Here is an 18015-nt window from a genome sequence, read left to right as displayed (position 1 = left end):
GTTACTGCGCTCTGATCGGCCTCCGGAAATGTTCCATAATCCCCTTAAGTCAAGTGGCCACTCTTGTCATTGTTTTGAACTCCTGTAGGAATGCGGAAATGTCCTTTCAAAGCTCCGTTTCTGACAGCCAGCATGCAAGCCATTAGTGTGGAATGCTGTGTGAGAGAGAAAGGCGCCGGGAAGGGGCTGCTGCTGTCTGAACTTACAAGACAGCATGCTGACATGCTCTCAGCCCCCCAAAACCCCACTCTCTCTCCCCCCACATACACACACCACACTCCCTGTCACACTCCACCCCACCCCACCCATTTGAAAAGCATGTTGCAGTCACTTGCATGCTGGGATAGCTGCCCATAATGCACCGCTCCCAATGCCGCCGCAAGTGCCACAAATGTGGACAGACTGCAGCGCTCTTCCTACTGTGCTCTCCGAAGGCGGGTTTAACTCACAGCGCTCTACATCTGCAAGTGTAGCCATGCCCTGAAAAGAAAAGAAACAAGGCCAGGGAAAACAACAAGAGTGGGGGTTGGGGGGAGGAAAGAAAGGAGGACAAGATAGCAGGATTGCTATTTAGGTAGTTAGGCATGCATCTTCATGGTAAAAGCAACCTATCAAGCAATAGGAACAGCACGTGAGCGGTGGGTGTGGCTCCGCGAGGAAGATGGCGGCACCGCGGGAGCCAGGCCGGGACTCGACTCGGAGGCCGCGTTCGCGAAACGGATTGACCCGGCACGGGAGCCGGAGCTGAGCACGGAGCAGCGGCGCGTCATGCAGCACGCGGAGGAGGCGCTGCGCCAGCGGGGCCTGCAGCAGCGGCTCCGGGGCCGCAACCTGCTGACGGGGCTTGGCATCAGCGCGGTGGTGCTGGGCATCTATGGTTTCACCTTCTACAAGATCTCCCAGGAGCGATTCCTGGACGAGCTGGAGCAGGAGGTTGAGGCTGCCCGGGCCCAGGCTGCCAAGACCCCAGTAAACTGAGACCCTGAGCAGGCTGGGGCTGCTCCCCACTTGGGATGGATCCAGCTGGAACTGACACACGTGCCAGGGACCCTCAGCAGCCCGACTCTTCTTGGGTTGCATCTGCCTTTGACATGCCAGGCACTCCCTATGATGAGCCGAGTCCCCCTTAGTGGAAGGAGGGAGGGCTCCTCTCCCCTGTGCCCAGTGGGGACCAGGCTCCTGCCACCTCCCGTTAAACCTTCTGGCTGCAGTTGCAGACTGTGGTGCAACAGCACCAGCTTTGTTTCCTGACGGGTTCATCTACTGTTCACCCCCTGCAGCAGGTGGGCCAGGGCCTCAATAAACCTGTCTAAATGAAAAAAAAAAATAGGAACAGCCTTCACCTCAATAATCGAGAAACAAAGGCAGACCATTCCACAAATGCACATTTTAGGCTTTGTCTACACTGGCATCTGAACAACAAAAAACTTTTGTCGTCCCGAGGAGTTAAAAAAACCACACACCCCTGAAAGACAAAAGTTTTGCTGACAAAAAGTGCTGGTGTGAACAGCACTTTGTCAAACAGGAGCGCTCTCCTGCCAACAAAGCTACCGCCGCTCATTGGGGGTGGAACTTTGTCATCAGGAGAGCTCTCTCCTGCCAACAAACAGCATCTACGCTGCGCACCGTTTAGCAGCACGGCTGTAGCAGCACAGTCGTGTCACTAAAAAGGTGCGTAGTGTAGACAAAGCCTTAGCCAGTTGCATGGGTCATATACTTCTGCTCAGTTATTTGCTTGCAGAGGCTAAGTCACCTGGAGCAGCCATTCATAGATTCCAACATCAGAAGGAACCATAATGATCACCTTGTCAGACCGCCTGTATAAAACAGGCCACAGAACTTGCCCAAATTAATCCCGGGAGAAGATCTTTTAGAAAAACCATCCCATCTTGATTTTAAAATTGCCAATGGAGAATCCACCACAAACCTTGATAAATTGTTCCAATGGTTAATTGCCCTACTGTCAAAAATGTCCAGTCTGAATTTATCTAGCTTTAATTTCCAGCCACAGGATCTTGTTATACCTTTCCCTGCTAGACTAAAAGAGCCCATTATTAAATATTTGTTCTCCAGGTAGATATTTATAGACTGTAATCAAGCCACCCCTTAACTTTCTCTTTGTTAAGCTAAATAGATTGAGCTCCTTCAGTCTATCCTTTAATCGTTCTTGTGGCTCTTCTCTGAACCCCCTCCTATTTATCAACATCCTTCTTGAATTGTTGGCACCAGAACTGGACACAGTGTTCCGGCAGTGGTCACACCATTGGAAAATACAGAGGTAAAGTAACCCCTACACACTCTATTTGTACCCCCCTGTTTATGCATCCCAGAATCACATTGACTTTTCTTTTTTTTTTTAAATCCCACAGTATCACATTGTGAGCTCTCATTCTGCTGCTTATGCACCACAACCTCCAAATCTTTTTTTAAAGTCACTGCTTTCCAGGATAGAGTCTCCCACTATGTAAGTATAGCCTACAGTCTCTGTTCCCACGTGGATAGGTTTATATTTAGCTGTATTAAAATACATAGTTTGCTTGTGCCCAATGAATCAGGGCCCTGTCCTCTTCAGTACTTACTACTCCCCCAATTTTTGTCATCTGCAAACTATCAGTAATTTTAGGTTTTCTTCAAGGTCACTGATAAAAATGTTAAATAGCTTAGGGCCAAGAACCAATCCCGTCAGGATTCCACTGGAAACAGACCTGCTCAGTGACAATTCCCCATTTACAATTACGTTTTGAGACCCATCAGTTAGCCAGTTCTCAATCCATTTAATGTGTGCCTTGTGCATTTTATCTTCTTCTCGGTTTTTAAGTCAAAAAGATTGTGTAGTATCAAGTCAAACACATTACAGAAGTTAAAAGGTAATAGCGGTGATGTGATATACTTAATCAACCAAACTTTTAGTCTCATCAGAAGATGTATTAAATTTGTTTGAGGTTTAGGTTGGACATTAGGAAAAAGTTCCTAACTGTCAAGGTGGTTAAACACTGGAATAAATTGCCTAGGGAGGTTGTGGAATCTCCATCTCTGGAGATATTTAAGAGTAAGTTAGATAAATGTCTATCAGGGATGGTCTAGACAGTATTTGGCCCTGCCATGAGGGCAGGGGACTGGATGCGATGACCTCTCGAGGTCCCTTTCAGTCCTAGAATCTATGAATCAATTACCCTCCTTTAATTCGTTATTAATTGAGCCCCTTATCAGCCATTCTATTACCTTGCCCAGGATCAATGTCAGGCTGACAGGCCTATAATGACCTGGCCATTAACCATCCGGCAAGCTCCCTCAGATACCTCTTTTAAAGCTCTTGGATGCAAATTATCTAGACCTCCTGATTCAAAAGTCAGTAGATATAGTAGCTTCTGTTTAACATCCGCCAGAGATATTAGTGGAATGGAAAGAGTTACCATCTCCTTACAATGAGACTAACATCTGTCCCCCTCCCCCAAATAAATAATTTATTGAATACTTCTGCCTTTTCCACATTATTATTTATAATTTAGCATTTCAATTTAGTAATGGACCAATACCATTGACAGGATTCTTTTTGTTCCTAATACATTTAAAAAACTTCTTGTCTTTAACTTTGCTGGCCACAGGTTTCGCCTTGTGTCCCCTTACTTCCCTTATCAATTTCCTACAATTCTTAACTTCTGATTTATAGTTATTACTATGAGCTTCTCAACCCTGGAACTCTTTCTGCTTATCCGCAGAGAACTCCATGCTCTCCTTATTTCCAGCTGCTAAAATGCATTCACCAATAACTACATATTACGTTTTCCATGTAAGAAATTGCTGTGGTTGCCACAAGGCTGTTACACAATTGTAAACAGGAAGAGAACTGGTCTGGGAAATGGCAACTGATCTGGGGAGGCTGAGCCAAAGATCCTCTTTTAAAATGTGATCCTCCGTATAAGAAGGGTGATGACCCCTGTTGTGCAGGCTCCAGCTTATTTTGGGAAGTAACTTCAGTTTAATATGGCTACTTACTGTTTTCATCTTTGCAGCATCACCTAGGTCAACCCCAGTGAGTTTACCTCATGGTAAAAATTAAAGAGCCTTGTCTTCATTGTGTTTTTACCTCAGGATAGCTCACACACACTGATTGCCCTAAGGTAAAAAACTGCTTTATTTAAACATTAAAAAAAAAAATGTGAAGACAGTATCAGCCAGTTTTCCCTGACTTTCAGGAATAATTCAGACCCTACAATTGCAGAAAGACAAAACCATCCAGATGTCCACCTCTGTGAGAAATGTGCACTTTAACAACAGAGCAATCATCCCACTCAGTTATATTAGCAATTCAAATAGAAAATATTGAACTACAATCTGGAAATATTCATGCAGCATCCCAAAGCAAAACAGCAAAGCATATTTTGAATTTCTCCAAGGTCTGTTGAATAGGAGTTATCGGACCTCCTGTGCTGGTAAATTCCTCCCACATACCATTTTTATTAACACTATTTGATAGGAAGAAGACACCATCCCACAGCTGTGCAAAGAGCCTCACCCTTTTGTGAGCAAAAATACTCCCCAAAAATAAAAACACAAAATATGCTTAGATTAGCACATAGAGGCCTCACCAGACACTTCCTCCGCAGTAAAGTTAACCCGATGAACGGTGCAGACACCCCCCTACACTTTTGCAATGAGCTAGGAAGCATATTAGGGGGTGTATATAAATATCTCCCAGGGGGAGGGGAAAGACACCTGGATGTAATTTATGGATCTAAGCATAAGATTAGGAGATATGGTGCAGATTCCAATCCCAGCTCAAAACTGATTCTTTCTGTAAACCTCAGGTGAGTCGCCTAGGCCCAGATGAGCGACCCTCTGGCCAGGTCACTCATTCAAGTCCATCCCTTTTAGCGTACACATAAAGAGCCCAACAACACGGAAGTCATCAGAAGCCTGCAAAAGCTTCCAGGCTTCCTCCTCGCACATTCCAGGTCTTCCCCAACTAAGTTGCCTGCCGAGGGATCAACTTCTGTCATTGTCCCATTTAGGGGGTTGGAAGGGAAGGCCAGGCCCACCTGTCCACCAGGCTTCGATCCAGGGCCCACCAGTAGGCAGCTACGCAGTTGCATCCCGAAATTGCTTCCTACCAGTGCCCCTCTTCACACAGGGTAAAGGACTGAACGCAAAAATAAAGAAAGAGTCACCAGTCCCTCCTTTGCAGGCTGGGTAACCACCTGTGGCACCCTTTTCCAGGTCAGCTACCTTCCTGTCTGCCTACAGCTGAGCTACCCTGCTGCCCCTTTTTAAGCTCACCCTCCAGCTTCTACAGGCTTTGCAGTTGCAGCGGGATGGGGCCACGGGGGTCCAGAGCAGCTCCTTAACCCCTTCTTCTCCAGCATGGGGTTTGTGTACCCCATCATACTCTCATTTCCAGAGCATCTGAGCATCTCACAGCCTTTGACCTATTTATCCTCACAACACTCCTCGCTCCTGTAAGGACAGCAAGGCTATTATCCCCATTTTACAGACTGAATAGAGGCAAACAACAACTAAGTGACTTGCCCAGGGACACAGAGGAAGTCTGCAGCAGAGCAGGGAATTGAGCCTACGTCTCCCAAGTCCCACTCCGGTACCTTAACTAAGTGACATTCCCGTTAAGCCTTACGTCCTTCCAAGAGAGCAACACTGGGTTCTGTGCCATCTCCTGCGTGACAGGATTTCATAGCAGAATTAGTCTTTATGCCTGCTGGCTAGTGATGATGGGGGGCTTGTTGGGGGCAGGGGTGGAACAAAGCCACTCAATTGATCAGTTAGGGCCTGATCTTGCTATTGACTAAAGCCAATAGGAGTAGGGGCAGACCCTAATGTGGCCAACAACCCCTGGTAATTCAGATCTAGCTGACGTCCCAAACCTGTAGGGAATATAGCCCATGAAAAGAGGTGAGCAGTGGCCAATTCTTGCAGTTTCCCCTTTATAATTACTGGTGGTATCCCAGGCTACCTTAAATTCATTCCAGAGTAAAAGTAACATCTACTTTCATCAGAATTATTTGAAGAAGAGACTTAAAAATCTCCAGTAAGTTAAAAACCAGAATCCTTCTCCTACCCTCCCCAACAGTTTGCTCCTAGGCTTGCTTACCCCCTTATTATCCCAACAACATGAAAAAGTCAAAACTGAATTAGGATCACTTGAATGCTGACCGTGTAACAGACAGTAAACATGTACGCTCACCAGATTATCTCAAGGTGCTTACACAAGTTTGATATGACCCCCCACCCCATTACAACTGTATCTGAGCACCTCACAATCTTTAATGCATTTATCTTCACAACACCCCTCTGAGTGCTGTATCCCCATTGTACAGGTGAGGACTGGAGGCACAGAAAGACTAAGTGAACATAAGAACGGCCATACTGGGTCAGACCAATGGCCCATCTAGCCACTTCCAACAGTGGCCAATGCCAAGTGCTTCAGAGGGAATGATCATCCAGGTAATCGACTGATCCTCCTCTGCCATCCACTCCCAGCTTCTGGCATTCAGCGGTGCAGGGAAACCCAGAGCATGGGGTTGCATCTCTGACAATCTTGACTAATAGCCATTGTTGGACTATGCTCCATAAACTTATCTAGTTCTCTGTTGAACCCACTTATAGTTTTGGCCTTCACAGCATTCCCTGTGACGTGCCCAAGGTCACACAGGAAGTCTGTGGCAGAGCAGGCACGTCTCTCAAATCCAGGTCTCAAATCCAAGGCTAGTGCTCTATCCACTGGGCCATCTCTTCCTCAGATGAGGAAACTGAGGCACAGAAAGGCTCAATATCACACCAAATCATTGGTCGAGGCTGGAACAAAGCCCAGATACCCAGTCTCCTCTCCTAGCCACAAGCACATCACAGCCTCCTATTAAGCACAGGCAACCTAAGAGGCTAACTTAAACAGCATCAAGGGTCTCCAAAAAGACAAGAGATCAAATTCAGGCCTGACATAGGCAGGTGCAGTTCAGAGAAGTCTATACGATTTCCTTTTCACTTCAGGCTACGTAGAGCCTATTGTCTACACCTTCTTGCTCCATTTTCCACTTCTGCAAGGACGACTCAGACAATTTCCAGCAGATAAACAGAGGACTTAATTATCTGTATTGTTAAGAGAAGGTTAAACAGCTGCAGAGATACTCTTAACATTTACAACAAGCTCTGTTTGAAGGTTACAGTTCCATTAGAAACGCCATTCGTCAGTAGTTCATAACATAAGGTGGCTGGACATGGGAATGATTCTGATAGAAAAGAATAAGCTATTTATAAGCAGGCTGTGCGCACACGAAAGCCACAGCCTGTAAGGTTATGCATGAAACTTGTCTGTCTAGGCTTTGGTGAAAGGAGTGACCGGGGACTGCAAAAATTAATTAAATTTTATACACAGCCACTATGGCAGAGGTGGGCAAACTATGGCCCACAGGCCACATCCGGCCTGCCAGGCCGTCCTGCCCAGCTCCTGGATGGCCCCAGCCCCTCCCCTACTGTTCCCCGTCCCCCGCAGCCTCAGCTCACCATGCCGGCAGCGTGGCTCAAGGGCAGATTTAACAGTGAACACAGGGTGGCCCTGGCATGGGGCCCCTCCAACAAACAGGGGGCCCCAGGACCGGGCACTTGGGCAGCTCAGCACCGGCACACACCCCGCGGGGAGGAGGGGCTGCACTACGGGGGCAGGGGAGCAGGCGCGTGGTGTGGGTGGCGGGAACGCGGCCGGAGGACTCAGGAGCAGCACCGGGCGGCCGCGTAGCCAGCCAGAGAGAAGCAGCACTTTGAAGGAGAAACCGCCGCTTCTCTCCAGCTGCCCCTGCTCTTCCTGAGTCCTCCACTCATGTTCATGGGGCCACATTCCGAAAGGGGATTATAGGAGGTTCCAGGGGGGGCGGTTAGGGGCAGGAGGTCCCAGGAGGAGGTCGGGGGGGTTGGATGGGTCAGGTGTTCTGAGAGGGGCAGTCAGTGGGAGGGAGCGGATGGAGGCAGGGAGCAGGCTGTTTGGGGAGGCACAGCCTTCCCTACCCAGCCCTCCATACCGTTTCACAACCCCGAGGTGGCCCCCAGGCCAAAACGTTTGCCCACCCCGCACTATGGAGTTCCAAAGGACTACTGCTGTAGAAAAATGTTAGCAGTCAAGCGGGTGGCTATTGCTTGATCTATGATGAAATGTGTTTTGTTTAAGAAAAATATAGATGTCTTTTACTCAGGGATGAAAATTTGAAGCATCATAAACCAATTCAAGCTGCTGCCTAGCACAAGGTGACGCTTAAGCAAAACCACACACTTATGCTGCAACACTACTACTTAACGCACTAACAAATGCTCTTTCCTATCCTCCCACTGTGGTCCTGGGAACTGTACCTTTGTGTGTTTTAGCTTCCCAGACAGGAAGTCTAGAGGAGGGGCAATGCAGAAACCCATGTCCTGTTATGCAGAGGCAGTAGGAATTTAGTCACTGAATACAGAGGTTCTCTTTCAAGTATTGTGGGCCCAGAGTAGCTACTGAATACCACACCCTGTTCCCCACCGTCCTCACCTCTGAACATGCAGTGACGGTATTTCAGGGTGTTCCGTGTTTGCTTTAAGACTCTGACATGGTCTCATAGCAGTCTGCAATTCCCCCCCATCCCTTTCATCCATGAGGAATTAGGACTCTGTCTTGAATGTTACCTTATCCCAGCAAGAGGTTTTTCCTACACCTCGCTCTCATCTTTATTATAACCAGAGGTGGTAGAATGAGTCACCTTCGGAGTGTCCGCATCATTTGCGCTAAGAGGGCACAGAAGTAAAAAATCCTGCATTCGTAGGAGAGAAAGTCCCAAGTCTACACAGTTCTTCTATAGAGCGGGCCCAAGAGTCAGGTTCTAGTGAAATAAAACTGGTTTGTGGCATTCAGAGCACAAGTTTTTTTTCCCCAGTCCACCCCTACCCCAGTGCTTTGCAAACTCATTTGTTAAAACAGCCTTCTTAAGATAAGGCAGAACACACACAAAGAGTTTTCCGTAGACACATCAGAATGTGATCAAAATCTCTGCTAAAAGAAATGAATAGTGAAACAAAACAGAGACGCACTCAAGCCCCAATAGTCAAATAAGACATCAAGTGTCCCAGAGTTCAGGAGTTCCTGAGCTAGAGCTCTTTACAAATCCAATGTTATCATGACACTTAACCTGGTCTATGCTATGGGATTAGGTCAAATTTAGCCACGTTAGGTCAATTTTAATATGAATGCGTCCACACAACCAACCCCATTCCATTGACTTAAAGGGCTTTTAAAATAGACTTCTGTAGTCCTCCCCAGTGAGGGGAGTAGCACTAAAATCAACCTTGCTGGGTCAAATTTGGGGTAGTGTGGAAGCAAATCGATGGTATTGGCCTCCGGGAGCTATCCCAGAGTGCTCCATTGTTACCGCTCTGGACAGCACTTTGAACTCTGGTGCACTAACCGGGTACACAGGAAAAGCCCTGGGAACTTTTGAATTTCATTTCCTGTTTGGTCAGCGTGACAAACTCAGCAGCACTTAGCAGCACAGGTGACCATGCAGTCCCCCCAGAATCAGAGTACAGAATGTTTCTACGCTCCCCCCTATCATCTCCGTCCCTGAGGTTATCACAGAGTAGGTGAGAAAAGCACACTCACGACGACATGTTTTCCATGCTCACGCAGTCCACCCGCACTGATAGGGCACAGCTTAATGCATTCAGTGGCAGAGGCCAGGAAAGAATTAAGTGAGTGTGAAGAGCGGAGGCAGGACACGATGCTGAGGCTAATGGGGGAGCAAACGGACATGATGAAGCATCTGTTGGGGGAGCAAACGGACATGATGAAGTGTCTGTTGGAGCTGCAGGAAATCCAACAAGAGCACAGACCCCTGCTGCATCCACTATATAACCGCCTACCTTCATCCCCATGTTCCATAGCCGCCTCACCCAGATGCTCAAGAACGTGAGGGGGAGGGGAGGCTCCAGGCACCCAGCCACTCCACTCCAGAGGATGGCCAAAGCAACAGAAGGCTGTCATTCAAACAGTTTGATTTTAAGTGTGGCTACAATAAGCAATGTGGCCTTGTCCTTCCCTCCTCCCCCACCCCACCTGGGTTACCTTATCCGTTATCTCATTTTTTTTAATTAATAAAGAATGCATGGTTTCAAAACAATAGTTACTTTATTTCGAAGGGGGGAAGGTGGTTGGCTTACAGGGAATTAAAATCAACAAAGGGGATGGGTTTGCATCAAAAGAGAAACACACGACTGTCACACCGAAGCCTGGCCAGTCATGAAACTGGTTTTCGAAGCCTCTCTGATGCGCAGTGTGCCTTGCTGTGCTCTTTTAATCGCCCTGGCATCTGGCTGCTCAAATCAGACACCAGGCAATTTGCCTCAACTTCTCACCCCGCCATAAACGTCTCCCCCTTACTCTCACAGATATTGTGGAACACACAGCAAGCAGCAATAACAATAGAAATGTTGGTTGCGCAGAGGTCCGACCTAGTCAGCAAACAGCACCAGCGAGCTTTTAAACGTTCAAAGGCACATTCTATTACCATTCTGCACTTGCTCAGCCTATACTTGAACTGCTCCTTACTACTGTGCAGGCTTCATGAGCCATGTGAGCAAGGGGTAGGCTGGGGTAGGTGCAACCGCGCGGTGCTGCCGGCTGGGAGAACAGCCTGAGACAGAAGCCTCCAGCTCGCATGATATTCCAGGCAGGACTGAATCTCCATGAGACAAAACTTAAAGAAGAGAATGACCTGGAGTCTGTCTCCCATTCGGTGCTCTAGGAGGATAGCCATATCTGTCCAGGCGCCCCTGATCGACCTCATCGAGGTCTGCCAGGAGCACCCAGGAGACATACAACAGCTATCAGTCCTACTGCACCATCTGCCGCGAAGGCAAGGAGCTGCTGCTGTATAGCAGTGCTGTACCGCATCTGCCAGCACCCAGGAGATGTACGGTGACAGTGAGCTAAGCGGGCTCCATGCTTGCCGTGGTATGGCATCTACACAGGTAACCCAGGAAAAAAGGCGCAAAACAATTGTATGCTATTGCTTTCATGGGGGGGGGGGCAGCCTGACAACATGTACCCAAAACCACCCGCGACAATGTTTTTTTTCCCCCATCAGGCATTGGGAGCTTAACCCAGAATTCCAATGGGCAGCGGAGACTGCGGAAACGGTGGGATAGCTACCCACAGTGCACCGCTCTGTAAGTTGATGCTAGCCACGGTAGTGAGGACGCACTCCGCCGACTTAATGCGCTTAGTGTGGACATACACAATTGACTGTATAAAATCGGTTTCTAAAAATCGACTTCTATAAAATCGACCTAATTTCGTAGTGTAGACATAGCACATCTTGCCTCATCCTTAAGTGCTTTAAAAACTCCCTCATCCACATAGAGGAAGAATTGCTTTGCCCACCACTTAAAATGCAGAAAAATGGAAGTATGGCAGGGTTAGAAAAAATTGATCAAACACGTCAAACTTCTGTGGCACCTTCTATCAGAGACCCCAGGGTGCTGCGCAGACCCGGGTGAACAGGGCTCAAGCCAACGCCCATTCGTGGGAGTCTTTCATTGACTTCAGTGGGCTTTGAATGAGGGCCTTAATCCTCAACAGCCTCCTTCAATTTTAGACGTGGGATACAGAGCACAGCTTGCCCAAGCCCATGTTGTGCTAGAGCCAAGACACCAGATCCACCAATATGCAATCTCCCGCTCTCAAGCCCCAGTACTCCAAGAACCACCACTGCCAACAAGGAAGGGTCTTGTCCCAATGGACCACACATGCCAGAGAACCTTGCCTGTTGGTGCTGCCAGCTCCTACTCCTAATGTCTTTTCATCAGAAGGCCACCAGTCGCCCCTGACATTCCCAGCACCAACTGTGCATCACTCATCATTCACATCCAACACCTCACGTCTCTCCTTCCTCTGTCAAAACCTAACATTAAATTGCTTTGCTTAGAAAGGGGTTGGTAGATCGAAGTCATTGCTATCAGTACATCCTTGATTTTATGCTGCAGTGCCGATGTAGGGATAGGAAGAGGGCTAGACATTACATTAGAAAAAAAAGAGTTACAAACTTGGTTATAGTCAATAAAGAGCGAGAACTTGATCTAATTATAGTTAAGGATTTTTGAAAAAAAGTCTAGCGATTTAGAGGTGATGCAGATTTAAGCCAACCTCTATCAGGGAAGGAGGCGAATGGGGAAGGCACATGAGGGGACATTAGGGAGAACTTACCCCATAACTAAAGTACGTTTCTTGCAGCTTCCTCTGAAGCCTTTGGAACTGACAGTTCCTATGTCTCCACTCACTCACTTCCATTCAAGTTTTTCAATTTGTTATTTCAATACCCAGTCAGTCACTTAAAGATACTGCATTACTGGCATTAAAAGTAAATGTCTCAGCCCAAACCTTCTCCTTGGCGCAAATATTTTGCTATTTAACTGGCATTAAACTTGACAATGCATGAGACAGAATAAAATACTGAGGCTATTTTTATTCTATAGAACCGATGGCCAAGGAGACATTTTAGTCAGTGCTTGTGTAGCACCCTTCATCTAAGATGAGTACTTGAGCATTTTACAAAGAATATACAGGATCCGCCACTGAGACAGTGACTTCTGGAGTAGAATGAAGCATCTGTCCAAAGTAATGTTAAAGTTTTAGGACGGAAAGTGGAGACTTAGTGAATAGAAACCATGAATAGAATCTCAATAAGCACGATGCTGTTCCCAAGCTGTGATTTTGGCAAGAGGCTAGCATCAACATGCCTAGTCTTGCACCAAGTATCATGGGATCGTCTTAGAGACACCTCTAGCTCACCAAGGAACTGTTCACTGCCAGTACCAGGGAAGGCGTTCCACCAACTAAAAATCACCACATTGCATGGGAAACCTCAAAAGAGCAGAACCAGGTACAGTGCTGGCCCCACCCACTTTGTCAAATGTACAGACCACACCGTGTCTGGCTGTAGACTAAGGTAGCCATTATCGGTAGTGTTTTTACAGCATCTTGTTACATGTTTTGACTGTAACCCCACTTCATTAGAGTATTTGATAGTTTATCCCAAAGCACAGACCACATATTCAATTCCTTTTCTAGTTCTTCAAAAAAAACAAAGACATGACAAACCTCATTTCCCTAGCAATTGTAGATGGGGTCTCTCTGAAGTGAGGACTAGTCCAGAGCATACAATATTTGAGATCATTTTACAGAATTAACCTTGGAAACTGGTGGAAAAAAAAATCCCTCACCCTCCCCACTCCCGCTGACTGATACCTGCAGACATATTGGTCACCAGGGTCACAAAAAACAATGACACATTGAAATGTTCTTCCTGGAAGTTGAGCGGCCTCCATAAGTAATTGTGTCCTGGAACTAAAAAACAAAGCCACAGTGCACGTGAGAGGCTGGGCAAAGTTCCAGGCGTGACAACACAATCCAAAAAGGTCAGAGATGAGGTATCACATATTTGATATTTGGCCTAACCCTGCTACAAAGCTACACCTCGCAGGTTTCCATCCACCACAGTATGTTTATCTTGCCTGCCTCCTAAACAGCTATTTATTTCTTGCAGATATAAACCTCTCTTGCTAGAATTAAATTTGCTTATAGACCAGTGTGAAATCAGTCAGAATTCCAGTTACCAAATTCCTAGGTAAAAAGACACTGAAGTAACTGCAAATATTTTCCATTGATGCAAGATATTAGCTGCTGTTTTCTGAAACTATGTGGTATTGACATAAGAGGGATTTCACAATATTCATTACCCTAAGTATATGTAACTTTATTTGCTATGCTGCAATTTAGCCTGATTATTCTGTTTATCCTTTTCCACTGACTATATTTCATCATTTGACAAGCATTCAGTTATGACTGAGATTTTCAAAAGGGACCTAAAAGGTGTTAAATGTGTAATTCCCATTAACTTTCTTTGGGATTTGACTACTTAACTCTCGTAGGCGCCTTTGAATCCCATAGATCCGGTGACTGAAGAATATCCATTGTATCTGAAAATCCCAATGGCCATAATTTTCAACTGCAGCCCACTTATTTGTGTGCTCCCCTATGAAGTTTTAAGTCACGTGTTTACTGAAACTGAAGTCTATGGATCAGCAGCGACCAGTTACTGGTCACGATTGTTCAGTCACGATTCATCACTCACCAAAATTATGAAGTGTGACTATCCAGTTGCAGAACAGAATGATCGTGTTAACTGCTATTACACACGTTCAGGTTAATTAATTCTGTTAAGTCTCTTAAATATTCTGATCGTTGCTGGTTTGTTCTTTAAACCAGTCTCTTCCAACAATGCAAAATATCTGCAATGAAGTCCGTCTCCTTTCCCTGGGATCTCCCCTCTCTTCTGTGAACAGGAATTCTGAAATGTGATTTGATCAAAACAAGCTTTCACTAAAATACGGCAGGTTTCTAAAAGGAGCTCAAGCTTTGCACTTGAGCAAGAGATGGTAATGGCATAGTTATAAATACATCTGATGCCCACAAAAGATCTCCTCCAACATTCCCACATCTCATCTTTCTGCCCTGCCACCTATCTGATCCAACACATAAGTATTTCTTTACACATAGCTAACACCAAGCTTCCGGAATGTGACCTCATTCCAGCATCTCAGCACCACAGAAGAGGAAATAGATCTCTTCCTCCCTCCCAGAACAGGACTAGACTAAGTATCTCTTGGTGGCTGGTTCAGAGAACTGCCACGCTTCTGCCTCCAACCTAAGTATTTCAGTTACATTATAGGGGAAGAACAATACTATTGCTAGCTCAGACAGGGGTTCTGCAGCAGAGCTGGCTTTTAAAGGCCTTGCTATTCCGCCAAACTTTCTGCACCCGTGGATCATGTAACATGACACACCCAACTAAGGCACCAACACTCTCTGAAGATGGGGCAAAACAGTTTTAATCATGTCACTGGAGTGTCATAGACCCCTGTAAAAGTCAGGGTTACAACCACCAACATGATTTAGTTTAGTATATTAGAGAGGACTAAAGTGTCACATAACACAAGCAGGTTCTTTCTCCCTCTGTGGCGATGTTAGTGCTCGTGAAAGGTTCTGACTGAGAGCCCTGGAGAATAAAGTTTATGTCGCTACAGAACAGTATGCACAGAAGTACCACAAGCTCCTCTCCTCCAACCAAGGCATTTCAAAACTGCTTTGGCAGGATGCAAGTAGGTGACCCCGTTTCAGTGTCTAGCTAATCCTCTGCCTCTCTGCCAAGACCGCCTCTCCCGGTGGCCGTTATGGCATTGGTGTTTGTGGAGTCTTCACTTCTAGGCACTGGACAAACTCACTCATTTCACAGAGGCCAATGAATAAACAGAAAACTAGGACACCAGATTTGAGACAGTACTATAGACATAAAAAGGTTTCACAGCCCATTACCATGAGCCATCCAGTTCCCCTTTGTATTTTTCCTTTAAAAAAGGAACATTAGTCTATTATTACAGCAGAGGAAGAGCATCTTGACAGCCCTGCATGTTTCAGCAATACAGAAGTGACCTAAACTTTCCTAAAACAACATTAGTCCTTCAGGGGAGAGGGACCTTGGGGCTTATCCTGCCCCGGCCTTTGATACCCACTGTCCATGGGTTCTAGAACTAACTTTCACCAATGCAGCGAACTCTTGGATCACTACAACAGTCTTACCATGGAGTCACCGACAGTCGCCTTGGGCTCTCCAGTCTGTCTTGCCACCCAGGCAAGCGGGATTTAGTGATAACTGGTCACCTCTACCAAAAGGTCACATACCTCAGAACAATTCAGATCCCATCCCACACCAAAGACAACACCTGTAGCCAATCCTGTAATAAACTAAATAAAGATTTACTAACTAGAAAAAAAACAAGAGAGTTATTTACAGGTTCCAGCAAGCAAGCATATACACACACAAGTGAGTTACCATCTACGGTTCCTAAAGATGACAGAATTGTAACGACGTGTCAATTCAAAAAAGTCTTTCAGGTTGGCCCCAGGGATCACCCCTGAGCGATCTAGTTTAGTGTCTCCAGCTCTGTGAGAGTTCAAACAGCCAAGAGATGAAAAAATGTCTTGTGACCTTGTTTAATCTTTTACATTTAGCCTTCCAGTCAAAGCGACAAGCACCCTTGCACACAGCATTTCCAAGGTGAGATTGGAGAATGGCCCTATCCTTTGTATCATGATGTTCCTTAAATGGCCCATTTAATCTTGATGGGCCTCCTGAAGCGAGGGATGGGGAGACAATTCCCATGCCTGGGTTCACAAGCTCAGAGAAAAGATTTCAAAGTTACAAGGCAAAACTTACATCTTTCCTTATGTCTCTCTTCCATGCTACAAATGAAATCAATACATGCAGCAACTCACAAACCTCTCAGAGTAGAAACACTAAAATACATTATTAGACTAATACGTACGTTGAACAAAATTACACAGGTGAGCTGGTTTGGTTTCCAGCTATGAATGTCCGTTCTTAGCGAATGCCTACGGGCTTGGCAAAAGCTGGCACTGTCCCAGTGCTGATAAAGAGCTCCAGTCTAAAGCAGCTCACAAGTGCATTGGGTTCTTATCTGTGATGAAAATGTTCACGTGAACACATTCAGAGTTCATTAGAAGGATGCTACTGCAAATCATCAACCAAGATAGAAATTTGTACATAATGCTCAGAAAAGGAACCCGGAATTAAACCAGTTAAAAGTTTAAAAAGAAAATAAAAAAATTTTTTAAAAAGCCACAAACCCCAAAGGGACAAGTTGCATTAAAATCAGACCAAAAGATGAGGCATCACACGCACCTCACTTCACAGCCTTCTTAACTTGCATGCTCCCATTGAGTTCTTGCATGAAAAGTGTGTCATTTTTAATTCACTCCTATCGCGAGGGCGAGGATGGTCTTGCGGTTAAGACTGTAGAGAACTGGGTTCAATTCCTGGCCCTACCACAGACTTCCCACGTAACTCTGGGCAGAGGCCCCCAACAGTGAGGCATGCCCCCTTAAGGGGGCACAGAGGAACGTTCAGGGTGTGCATTGGGGCCTGGGCTGGCTGTCACGAGAGGCAGGGAAGAGCGCCAATCAGCCCTGCTCCACCAAAGCCCAGCTCCTGGCCCCACCCCCAGCCTAAGTCCCACTCCAGAGGGGAAGATGACCCTGAAAAGGTTGGAGAACCTCGGACTTGGGGAGTGGACATATAAAACTTGCCCTATCTGTACCATGGGGATAACACTACTCCCTTTCTCCCACCTTTGGCCTTGAATGGCAAGCTCTTTGGGGGGAAAAAAGCCAGTCTCTTACTATGGGTTTATACAGTGCCCAGTGCAAGGGTGTCCTCTAAGGGCTAGTGTAACTTAACAGCGAGTGTGTGTTACACGCCCCCCACACTGGGCCAATCCACAGGACGTAGGAGTTATAACAGCCCCCAGTTATGGGGCTTAGGTTCTTTGCTGTAGCAGCTCATGCTTTTAGCCCTTACAGTCCCTCGTTTAATCCCCTGTGCATCGGCGAAGAGGGCAGCTACCACACCAGCTCTTTTTTCCTCCACCTGAGGGGTCTTCCGCGACACCTCTCAGAGCTGCCGGTCTTGTACCAAGACCTCCTCCAGACCTGGAAGCTCTTTTCGGCGACCAGGTCCTTTGTGGCCACCGAGGGGGTGGACCTCCTTGCGAAGCCCCTGCTACACAACCCTGATCTACGTGTGCAGGTGGCGGAGTCTCCCTCGGTGCGCCAGAGGTTGGTCCTGGCAGGAACCACCAGGGTCGGAGACCTCCTGGACTATGACAGGGGGACTGGGTGGATCCCCATGTGCTTGGTCGGCTCATGGGGCTCTCCACCCTTCCGACCCCCTGTGCATACTCCAGGAGGTGGAGGCCACCTTGTCACCTGTTTCTCTCATCTTCCTGCAGCGGGCCCTGCGAGAGGGCGCTCCCTGCCCACCCCTCACCCCAGGCCCTCCGGACATTTTTATTCGGCCCCTGTTCTGCAAGCCCCCCCTGGACTCCCCATTCCCACACCCTGAGCCAGCTGCACAC

General features: G+C 46.9%; 1 protein-coding gene and 1 pseudogene across 3 annotated transcripts in view; one reads left to right on the top strand and one right to left on the bottom strand.

The window, feature by feature from the left end:
* GDPD5 (glycerophosphodiester phosphodiesterase domain containing 5) overlaps positions 1-18015 on the bottom strand; it is a 318308-nt gene that overhangs the window by 287019 nt on the left and 13274 nt on the right. The window lies entirely within an intron of this gene.
* LOC120376650 lies at positions 662-1029 on the top strand (annotated as a pseudogene).

This window comes from Mauremys reevesii, linkage group 1 (assembly GCF_016161935.1).
Source record: "Mauremys reevesii isolate NIE-2019 linkage group 1, ASM1616193v1, whole genome shotgun sequence".
Classification (NCBI taxonomy): domain Eukaryota; kingdom Metazoa; phylum Chordata; order Testudines; family Geoemydidae; genus Mauremys; species Mauremys reevesii.
The sequence above is the reverse complement of the archived record's forward strand: the minus strand, read 5'-3'. Positions and strand labels throughout refer to the sequence as shown.